This window comes from Manis pentadactyla, chromosome 9, assembly GCF_030020395.1.
Source record: "Manis pentadactyla isolate mManPen7 chromosome 9, mManPen7.hap1, whole genome shotgun sequence".
Classification (NCBI taxonomy): Eukaryota; Metazoa; Chordata; class Mammalia; order Pholidota; family Manidae; genus Manis; species Manis pentadactyla.
The window spans coordinates 101,885,812-101,897,803 of NC_080027.1; the positions used below are offsets into that span (position 1 = coordinate 101,885,812).

General features: G+C 39.7%; 1 long non-coding RNA gene across 2 annotated transcripts in view; it reads left to right on the forward strand.

The window, feature by feature from the left end:
• The window catches only part of LOC130684943 (uncharacterized), a 139,630-nt gene extending 128,065 nt beyond the window's left edge, over positions 1–11,565 (forward strand). The window contains exons 4-5 of one of the 2 annotated variants that reach the window (XR_008999346.1): positions 11,145–11,226; positions 11,475–11,565. This is a non-coding gene — a long non-coding RNA (uncharacterized LOC130684943). Of the gene's footprint in view, positions 1–11,144 lie in introns of both variants that reach the window. The other variant, XR_008999345.1, reaches the window with a different exon arrangement.
• The last annotated feature ends 427 nt before the right edge of the window (positions 11,566–11,992 follow it).

Genomic DNA, 11,992 nt, shown 5'->3' on the forward strand with positions numbered 1-11,992 from the left:
ACATTCTCTGTGTTTAGGGATATTGTAACTCAATGGGGGGCGATTAAACATAAGACTAGCTCAATATAGCTAACACTAAGTAAAGACATTTTGTATTAAGAGTGAATAGGGGGGAGAAATTAATTCTCCCTGGGGAGTGAAGTTTTCCAAATAAGACTGATTCATGAGTTCTCCTTGAATAGATGGAGGTCTGAGAGTATGACAGCATAAGAATTCATGAGCAGTGGTGTAGCACTGTAACAATGCTAGAACTATGGTGGGGTTGGAGGTACAACAGGAAATAATTCTGGAAAGGCAGTTTGGTATTATAGTATGAAGTGTGGGTTCTATATTAAGAAATTTAGACTTTATTCTCATAAGGGTATGGAGGTGATGTGAGGAAGTGAGTGACACCAGCTGCTTAGCAGTGTGGGGATTGACTAGTGGAGTGAATGGTGCTTTGTGTTATAAAGTAAATCATCCATTTATTTATCCCGTGAACATTTGTTGAGTTACCAATAGATGCTGGTGATACTGAATCTAGTAAGATGTGACTTCTGTGATTGAAAAGTTTCTGGCCTAGTGGAAGAGATAGCACAGGGTAGATTTCAATTAGACTAGTAGGAAGAGGTGAGGATACAGGAGAGCCATATGGGTAGGTGACATTAAGTTTTCAATGATAGGTTCACAGTAGCTAGAGTTGTATCAGATGTGTGTCTAGGTGTGATAATGGTGGTAGGCTGTGTGTGGACACTGGGCACTTCAAGCAGAGTCTGTTATGCATGAATGCATAAGCATGTGACATATTCAGAAGGAACAAGCAGCAAATTATTCCACCAGCTGCCTGAGTTGGGCATGGCAGGAAGTGAGTCTAGAGAACTAGGCAGAAACTAAATTGTGGAAGGCCTTGGTTAATCTATGAAAGATTTTTTATTTGTATACTAAAATACTGTGAAATTTAAGTAAGTGGCATAATCATATTCAGGCTTTAGAAAGATCATAGACAATTGATTGTAAATAAGTGGAAGCTAAATAATATAAATAATGTAATGGAGGCAAAATAATATAAATAGGGAGTAGCAAGCTAGAGGCAAAAAGGCTTGTTGGGAAAGTGTTGTGATTGCCCAGATAAGGAGTAATAAGACCCTGAATTGAGGCGGTAACACAAAGCAGTAGATGGATTGAAGAGATTTAAGGAGGTAAGAGCTGTAGAATAAAAAAAGAGGTTGCATGCGTGAGGCTGCGTGAGAGGGAGGATTCCAGCAGGATGCTTGGTGTTTGGCCTTGAACAAATAGAAAATCAGGGTGTCATGCACTGGGATTGGACATGGAGAATAATGAAGAGAGGGTTTAGGAAGAAGAAATGCTAAATTTAGGATTGGACTTGTTGAGTTTGGAAGTGCTTATGGGCCATAGACCTACAGCCACAAATGGAGCCCTGCAGAACCCTGACATTGAAGGGAAAGAAGACTCTATGAAGGAGGGGAGGGAAGAAAGTCAACAGCATGGTGTCCTAGGAGTGGAGAAGGACAGATGAGCAACAGTATCAGACACCATGAGGGCAAATAAGAAAAGAGCAGCAGCATGCACAGAGCTTTCGGAGACTAGAGAGAAGCGTGGTAGAGATAGGAACTAGATTGCTGTGAGTTGAGGAGTGATGAGATGTAGAAATGAATAGAAGAGGAGATGGCAATTTTTCCTTTTTTTTTTTTTTAAGAAACATGGATTCCTGAACAAACCATTGCAGTTGATTTGGCATTGCAGGTGTTGTCTAAATATGATAATACTGATAAAGCTGTGTAGTTGCTGTGACAATGACCAGCCTCTTGAACATAATGTTTGCTGTCTCCTCTGATCTTCAAATGCAGTGCAGCCTACAGGGAGGATAAGACCCAACTGTAGGAACAGGCTAAGTACTTGTGGAGGGCAATGAAAGTCAAGAAACTTTTTGCTGCAGGCAGAACAAAGAGCATGAAATGGGCAACTAAACAGTGTTTATGCAGCTGGCTTACACCACGGAACAGCAATACTGAAAATGGGTAGAGTGAAGGTTCCAGAAACAGAAAATATTGGCAGGCCAGAACAAGTGGACTAAAAATATTTTTCAAAGCTTTTGAGATTAAATGCTAGTTCATGTCTGAGTAACACAAAACCAGAAGCTGTGGCTTGGGAACCACAGCATCATTCTTATGTAGGAATTCTGGGAAAAGCCCCAGAAGTTATCTCTCTGAGACTGCCAGGCTTATTGGAAAAAAATTTTTTAATTACCGAAATGTGTAGAAGATGAGTTTCCCATCATCAACCACCCCCATAACCACTGTTCACCAATATATTTATACACTGCATTACGTTTTTACAAAAATGGTATAGCACTCTATGTGTTGTGTGACTTCGTGATTTCAATTGAGTGTCTTTTATGTCAGTACATAAAGATAACTCTCAGCCTTCATGTTCTTCCTTACCAAGTCAAAAAAACAAACAAACAAAATTTGTCTTTCATAGTTTACAAATCAATCAAAGTATTTTAACAGACACTTGTTGATGGATGTGTGGTTGTTTCTGGCCTTTCACCATTTCAGACAGACTACAATAAGCACTCCGGTGTGTGTATGTACATGGATATTCCTACTGGATATATGTCTAGGAGTCAAATCACATCAATTTCTAAAGATACATACATAAAAATTATGTATATTTTACTAAACTATCCTGGGATGGTTGTTAAAGGTGATGAAAACAGTACCTGGAGCTGGGGTTCTGATCTTGGGTTACCTGAACTGTCTTAATGTAACCAGGCCATGACCTCAGTAGTACACTTTGGGGCCTGTGTGCTTACCTACTTGGAGAAGCTGGATTTCAGAGACATGTATGTGGATATGTGATATTGTGAATTACTTCACACTGACCTGAGAAATGTGATCCATACATGCACCTCTACCTACTCAGTTTAGGGAAATGTGGGGACAGGATACAGAGGGAGCTAACCAAGAGATCATAGGCAACCTGCTTCTGAATATAGTTATAACTTCTTACCTACAGTCATTCCCATTTACTCATAAATTCATTCATTCTACACACGGCGCTAGTGTACCAGGTGCTTTCCCAGGCACTGGGGGTGTAGCACTGAATCAGAAGATGTAGTTCCTGCCTTTTCTGGACCTTATACTTTGGTGAGTAAAGGGAGAAACATTTTCACAGAAACAAACAAGATCATTTTGTAGGGAGATAAGTGCTACGAAGATGATACAGCGGGCTAATGGGGTGTAGAGCAACACAAGTGCAACTTCAGCTGGGTGGCTGAGGGAAGTACCACCGCATTTGAGCTGACGCGGCAGTGATCTGGAGGAACCAAGCTAGGCAAGGTCTTGCTGTGAGTGAGCCCACTGTGGCCTAGTGTCTGGATGTACAATGTAAGTTGAGACAGGAGCGGCCATGGAAGGGAAGGAGTGGACAGTAAGAATGGGGCACCTCTGGGGAAGATGTCTGCACTCACTGACAAGCAAAAGAATGTCCTTTTTCACCCTCTTGTTCTCTTGGCGGGAATTCCTCACCACCAGAGTCAGCACTTCGGAATCCCTCAGGGGTTGTCAAGTCACACCTCTCCTCCATTAGCTCTCTGCTTTAACTGCTTGACCCTTTGTCACCAGAATGTATGTGCCTGTACAGGTTTACAAGTGGTTTTTCCCTCCCCCAGGGACTGAGGGAGGAAATACCGGGAAGGAAATAGATTCTGCCAGTTACAGAATACTGACAATATACTGTCAGCCCAAATAAGCAGACTCATCTCCAGAAAAGTGAGTCTGTCCGCAGTTTCAAGTTTCAGTTCTGTTATGTTGTCTCACCACTGACCAATTTTATGCCTATAGAGGGTGGATTGGCTTTAGTGAGTACTTCTACTGTGCATCTAAGAAAATCAAAGCAAAAAGTACAGGAAAACAAACAAACCAGTATGCAGCACAGAGGGGCTAAATAAAACCAGGGCGGCAGTGGTGTGGACTTGAAATCTCAAAATCGTTGTCTTACTTTCACCTTTGGGGAACACCTGCAGATGCTGAGGGAAGAGGTGCTGAGCAGCTTCTCAGGGGAGCACATCTTTCTGAATAGGCTCACGCCGTCCTCAGGAGTACACCGAATGAGCTGGCCATGGAGACATACACTCTCTGTGTTGGGTCTGTGTAATCAACCTCCAAATAACCGGGAGATGCGTGGATACAAAAGCAAGAGCATTTATTGGGTAGCCAGTGTTAGGCTGGAGAAAGGAAAAACAAGGACGTGCAAACAGAACACAGAGATGCCATAGGGGGAGAACAGACCAGACCCCAAAGTCCGTGCAGTATATGGAAAGGGGACAGCTCTCCCTGAGTTCCATCCTGATGTGCCAACTAAGACCTGGATGTCAGCCTCCTCCCTCTTGGAAGGAAAATAGTTTCTAGTTGACTATTATGTCACCTTTAGCCAATCATACCTCTCAACACCCCCCTAAGATAGTTTGCCCACTCCTCCCCCTCCTAATCCCTTATAAGCGCCCCACCTCCCTAACCGAGTGTGATTTCTCCAGCTTGTAGTACCCAGGCTGCGAGAACATCACCCGGGGGTATTTAAATAAATTACCTGGCCCTTTGTTGCCTCTCTTTGCCTGCTTATTCCGGCTAGAATTTATCTTACAGCCAGCATGCTGGGGTCTCGCACGCGCAGGTGGAGACCCCAAAGTACAAGTTTATTCTTCTTTTATACGAGAGCGGGCCGTGTGCAGAGCGGGCTGTGCGCAAAGCGGGCGTGTGCAGACATGGGCTGTGTGCAGACATGGGCCATGCACAGAGCGGGCTGTGCGCAGAGAGGGCCGTGCACAGAGCGGGCCATTCGCAAAATGGGCTGTGTGCAAAGCGGGCAGTGCGCAGACACGGGCCGTGCGCAAAATGGGCGTAACCTGTTTCTCACAAAACGAAGTCATTAAAAAAATGGAGTAGCTTATGCCCAGACTCTTTAGTCAAGACTCTTCACTCTGTGGTTCTTAAAAGCCTCAAGGCAATTTTCAAAAAGGAAATAACTTGCGTGAAGTCCTAAACTCATGTGAGCTGGGCTAACATTGGAACATTTTCTGGCTTTCTATCACAGAGTCAAATTCCTTCCTCCTCCCACTCAGACTTTCAAATGCGCATCTTTCGTGCCAGTATGCAACGACTGTGCGTTACCCAAGGCAAGCCGACTAGCAGCGGGGCGGTTGCAGGGGAGCATCCCTGGTGTTTCCTCCACTCTGGAGTCACACGTAGGACTCTGAAGGTGTGGGAAAGACGGTGATAAAGTCGCCTTTCCCCCTCCTCGCCCCTCAGATTGCCTCTTGACTGCTGCTTGAAATTCTTTGGAGAGTAAAGTTGGGGTGGTGGATAGAAACTTGTTCATAATTAGAAGTGAAGTTTAATATACAAAAGTCACTGGAGGGAGAACAACTCATGTTACCTCGGTGAACTGTATCTCTGTCTCTATTTGTTATTTAATGGGGAACAGGCTTTGGAGGAGGGGGAAGAGAAGGAGGAATTACTCAGATAGTTGGACAGGCCCTGCTGAGCAGGGGGAGAAGGGGCCATTGGATGGGTACAAAGAATCCTAGAGAAGCTCCCAGAATGCACAGTGCACCCATTTCAGAACCTTCCCTGTTTTTAAAGCCCCTACCACTAACCAGAAAGATCCTACTTAGTCTCTTTCCCATTCATTTTTGTGTGGCCAAATCCCCCCTCAACACTCCTATGGGTAAAATTGTAGCATTTCCAGAATATCTCGCCTGACTTTAGTATATCTACATATCAATAGGCGTTCAGAGGTGGAAAGAAGTATGGCTTTAGTACATTTGCATCTTTCCTCAGGGGTGGAGAAATTTATCTCCATATCAATGGGTGATTACCTGGGCAACAGAGGGCTTATCTGTACCTGAGAGGTGAGGGGGAGGGGCGCTGTGGTTGCTGCTAGAGCAGAGAAGAAAGATGGCCTGGGACTGCAGTTTGTGAGAAATAAATGAGTTTTAAACTTTATTTCTCCCTTTGACTGATTTTGGTTTTTAGAGATATTTTGCCCCGGGATTTCCTTTCCCCAGGCTGACAACTCCTAATCACCTTAGAGAAGTTTTAAAAAATATATATCATTAAGTCTAAGACCCCTGGGTCAGCAATACCGAGCTCGATGCTCACACGGAAGGATACCTAGCAAATGCTTGTTTACTGATGAAGACCGGGGAAAAGATCTGAGTACAGGTACTGAGGCTTCTCAGAGATGTTCCTGCATTGTTGAGTTAAGGACTTGTTAGTAGCAGTACCATGTATGTCTTACTGGTAGTATGCTTATGCCTGAGTGATATTTTGATTATATTTTGTACCACATTAATTTATTTAGGTAATAACCATATACATATCATATCATTGATGAGAAAATGAAAGATATTCAACCTTTCTGTGCTTTAAATGAAATGTATGAGCCCATGACTAAATAAAGCCCAGATGCTGTAGATTCTTTAGATAACAGGTCAGGAACATTTCTTCAGAGTATCTGCTCTCAGCCTGGTGTAGTGGCCTGATTGATCTCCTCCAGTAACTTGTCTTCTCCACAGCTGCTGTGCCAGTCCACCCTCCTTGGCCCTGAGCTCTCAGTTCTCTGAAGTTAACAGGGCAGCCTCTTAGTCTTGTCTTGTATTTGTGTTGGCAAAAGGCATCTGAAATTCCTTCCCATTTTTCCTACTGTATTTCAGGAAACTAGCAATGTAGCAACATCAGTGGTATGAATACCTTTTTATGGGCTTAGAGAATAAATACTTTCCCAAGGGAATCATCAGATACAGCTACAATAAGTCCTGAGCAACAACTATTACCTGGCGCATAAGTGCTTCTGACAGGACAAGTAGACCTTTCATTCAATACACAGCCCACAACTAATCAAAGTGCTACCACCTTTTGAAGGAGTCATGAAAAACATAAAAATTCAAGTGGTCATTGATGAAACTCCAAATATTTAAAGTCAAAGAGGAAAGTTTTAAAAATGCATGAGTACTTTGCACAGATAGGAGAGAGAATGTTTTCTTTGTGAGAATATTTGAAATTACTAATTCAACCTCTTCTTATAGGTATATTCAAGGAAAACATAGAAAGACAGATTTGAGGTCTTTCTTACTTCCTCCATATAGACTTTTACAGCTATGAATTTCCCACTGAGCACTTCTTTAACTGCATCCATAAGTTTGGGTATGCAATGCTTTTGCCTTAATTTGTCAAGGTATTTTCTAATTTGTCCCGTGTTTTTTTTTTTGACTTGTTTATTCAGGATGTTTAATTTTTTGTTTTTATAGATTTATGAATTTCTAAACTTTCCTTTGCCATTAATTTCTAGTTTAGTTTTGGTTTGAGAATATGATTTGTACTCTTTTAGACCTTTTAAATGTATTGAGACCTGTTTTGCCATATATGATGGAGTATATACCATATGCTGTTCCATGTATACTGGAGAAGAATATATATTCTGCTATCATTGGGTGGAGTGTTGTACAGCTTTGTTTTTTTGTCTTTATAGTTTGTTAAATCTATTTGTTTTATACTCTTGTGCAAGCCTTTCATCTCCTTGTTGATCTTCTGTCTAGTTGTGTTATCTCTTATTTAAAGTGAGTATGGGAGTCTTCAACTATTATTGTTGAGTTACCTCCTTCTCCCATCAATTCTTTCAGATTTGGCTTCTTCATGTACTTTGGAGCTCAGTTGCTAGGAGAATATATGTTAATAATTGTTATATATTTCTAATGGAATGACTATCATTATGCAATTTCTCTGTTACCTCTAATATTTTTTGTTTTAAAATTCATTTTGTCTGATATTAGTAAAACCACTCAAGCTGTCTTTTGAGATCTCTTTTTCCATCCTTTTACTTTCAATCTATTTATATCTTTGAATATAAGTTGTATCTCCTATAAACAGCATATAGTTGGATCTTTATTTTTATTCCAGTGTGATAAATTCTACCTTTTGGTTAGATTGTTGTGGGTAAAATTGTAACATTTCCAGAATATCTCGCCTGGCTTTAGTACATCTGCATATCAATAGGCATTCAGAGATGAAAAGAAGTATGGCTTTAGTGCATTTGCATCATTCCTTAGGGGTGGAGAGAAGTCATCTCCATGTCAATGGGTAATTACTTGGGCAAGGAATGCTTATCTGTACTAAGAGGTGAGAGGAGGGGTGGTTTTTGCTTCTGCTTGAGCAGGAAAGAGATAAGGGCCTGGACTGCAGCTTGTAAGCAATAAACAGATTTTAAACTTTATTTCTCCCTTTGACTGATTTCAATTTCTAGAGGTATTTGCCCTGGGATTTCCTCTCCCCAGACTTACAATTGTTTAATCCATTTATGTTTAATGTTATTATTGATATGGTTGGATTTACATCTGTCATATCCTTTTTGTCTCTTTTTTATTTTTCCTTTCCAGTTCCTTTACTATCTTCTTTTGTACCAAAGGGGTGTTTTCTAATGAAATATTTTAAAACCTTTATGATTTTTTAATCATTTAAAAAGTTGTTTTCTTAGCAGTTGCTCTAGAATTTATAATTTACCCATAACTTAATAAAAATCTACTTTAGATTTATACCAATCTTAATTTTAATGAAACAGTGAAACTACTCTTATGAAGCTGTGTTTCCTTCCAGGCTTTTGTGCTATTGTTATTATATACATTATGTCTACATATATTACAAATTAATAATATATTCTTATAATTATTATTTTATTTAACCATTAAAGAATTATTACTCTATTTCCATTAGAGAAGCTAATTGAAGAATGGAGAATAAGTATATATTTATAGACTTTGTTGATCTTCTTACCTTTTTTGGCTTTCTCCATTATTTCTGTGGATTTAAGTTACCATCTGATGTCATTTTCTTACTAAATACAATTGTGTTCCTATTCACACTCTTTTATGAAGTCAAATAGACTACATTTCTATATGTTTTAGGCCCCCAAATACAAATATATACACATCATATTATACAATTAATTTTTTAATCAGTTAAGATTAGAAATAAGAAATATGCCACTATATATATTTTATTTTGTAATTGCCTACATAAATATCTTTACCAGAGTTTTTGTTCTTTCACATGGAATTGAATTACTACTTGGAAGCGATGAAGTTGCTATGAAGCTCTTTATGGCATTTCCTGTAAGCCAGGTTTGCTAGCAAATTGTTTAAAACTCTGATTTTCTTCCTTTAAATTGGAAATGTCTTATTTTTTCTTTATTTTTGAAAGATAGCTTTGCTAAATGTAAGATTCTCGGTTGAGGATATTTTACTTTCACACTTGGACTATGTCATTCTACTGCCTTTCTGACCTTCATTGTTTCTGATGAGATAACAGCTGCATAGTTCTTTCCTACATAATGAATTGTTTTAGTGCTTTCAAGATTTTATTTTCATCCCTAGATTGCAACATTTTACTATGATGTGTCTGGGTAGATCTCTGGGTTTATCCAGTTGGACTTGACATAATTGCTTTGTTTTTATCAAATTTGAGTAATTAAAACATTACTTTCAGTCATTATTTCTTTGTATTTTCTTCTGTATTTTTTCTGTTCCTTTTTCTTCCTCCTCTTCTGTTATTATTATGTGTATATTAATGTTCATAATGGTGACTCAGATTTGTTTGAGAATTTTCATTCTTTTATCTCTGTTATTCAGAATGAATAATCTCTATTGATCTATTTTTAAGGTTGTTGATTCTTTTGCTGGCTCAAATTTACTGTTGATCCTCTCTAGTGAATTTTTCATTTGATCTCTTATAATTTCTTTTTTTTTTTCTTTTTGATGAGGTATTGTTGCACCTTCTTTTAGAAATTGTTTCCTTCAGTTTTTGAAAATATCTGTGATGGCAGCTTATCATCTGCTTAGTCTACTGTCTGGGCCCCTTCAAGGCAGTGTCTGTTGTCTGCTCTTTTTCCTGTGTATGGATCACAATTTGTTGTTCCTTTCCCTGTTCATAATTTTTGGTTGAAAGCTAGACATTTTAAATAAACAATGTAGCAACTCTGTATACTGATCCCCACTCTCCCCTCAGGGACTTGATTTTTTTATTGTTTGCTTGATCATTTATTTATTTGTTTAATGACATAGCTAAACTAACTCTTTTAAGTCTGTTTCCCTCCACAATGGCCAACAACTTCTGATATCCCTGCTCAAATTTTTTTTCTTGTTTTTATCTTTTAGCCTGGCTACCTAAGGATTGTTCTTACTTCAGCATAAGCCATTTATTGGTCCAAAATTGTGCTTAAGCCTTCTATAGTTTGGATTTTTCTTCTCTAATTACTCCTGAATGGGCAGGGACTTGGGGATACACAAGTCTTCCAGAATGTCAGGGATGTATATGATTTAATTTTAAGCCTGGTTTCTTAGAAGTTGCCTCTGGGTCAGAGTATAAACTCTGCTTATTGTTTAGTCAGTGTTTGGTTAAAGGTCTTATTTATGCCCATAGTGCCACTGAAACTTATGCCTTTTGTTGATTGATCTGTATGCAGCTTGGGGGAATGCTTGTAAGTCAGCCTCATGTCCTCTGATTTCCTGAGTGGGTACAGCTTAGTGCATGTGCAGTCTTTCTGAACCCCAAAGTTGACTATGATCATAGGAAGGTTCTTCTTGCCTATTTGTTCCCCTAGTTCTCTGTTTAGCTTCTGACTGTCCTGTTATTTTGCTTGTTTCTACTATTATTGAAAATGTAGTACCCATTCAGTTGCTCTCCACCAAGACCGCCATTGTTTTCAACAATGCTATGAGCATGATATTCTCCATACATTACTACAAATATTGTCAGTCCCTTCAGGCAGAGCGGTGGAGCTTAGTTCTGATAGCTTGCCTTTCCTTCTGGGTAGAACTTTCATACTGGTGAACCAGAGCCGGGGATTCTCCCCTTTCTCCTGAAGTGATATCCCTCTTCTACAAGCAGGTACTTGAGAGAGATTGTAGCTCTGGTCTTCTCAGTGTGCCCCTCCTGCTGTGGAACTCCATTGCTCTAAAGACAAGTTAGCACAAGAGCAGTGGAGTCCCCTAACTTGTATCTGCCATGCCTACAGTAGAGCTTCCACCCCATGAGTGGGACTGAGAGGGAGAAGTGAGCCCTAATCCTCTTGTACCTACGTGCCTGGAACAGAGCCTTTGCAGTATGGAGTTCAGTGGGATGAGAAATACAGACAGCTGCCCCTCCCAGGATAAAACCATAGCTACAGGCTTGGGTAAGAAGTAGCTTCTTTCTTCTTGGTTGCATAAGACTTGGGATGGAACTTCTGTAACATAGAGCTGAGGGGTGGGGCCATAATAGAGTGGGTCCTGGGTCAGATGCTACAGTCTTATGAAGATGTAATGCATATTTTTTTAGCAAATGTTTTTCCATTTGCTGGATGCCCTTTGGACAATTTCCAGGGATTTTAAATAGATATTACTATTGTTTATATTTTTCTCTTGTTACACATTCTTTTCTTAGGGACAGTCAGCTATGCTTCTTACTCCACCGTTCTGGAAGCTGGCCCTTGTCTTTCATTGTTTTTAATTAAATAAATGTGTTTGTAGCCCTTTGTTATTAATCATAATATATCCATGGGTAGGTGGCTTCCCTGTGCCTCTTTGAGTGGCAATTTTGTTTACATGTGCAAGAAAATCTGTATTATCTAGGAAAACAAATAAACTGATCAAATGTGTACTGATTTAAATGTGAGAGTAGCAATAAAGAAATACTGTATTTCTTAGAACTGAATTTCTATAAACTCAGATATTTGAATTAATGCTTTCCTTTGTGACCTTTGGCAATCATACAACCTGCTATGTATCTCATTCATTTAAGTGGGGATGATAACCTGAGCTGCTCAGAATGTGGTTATGAAGACAAACTAATTGGGGAGTTAATGTAGGGTTGTTGAAAGGTGGTGGTGTAAGACCCAATGGCCTTATTCCAGTCTGCGCTTCCCCCCAGTGAGGAGACGAAGGCCACGGCAGATCGATGCA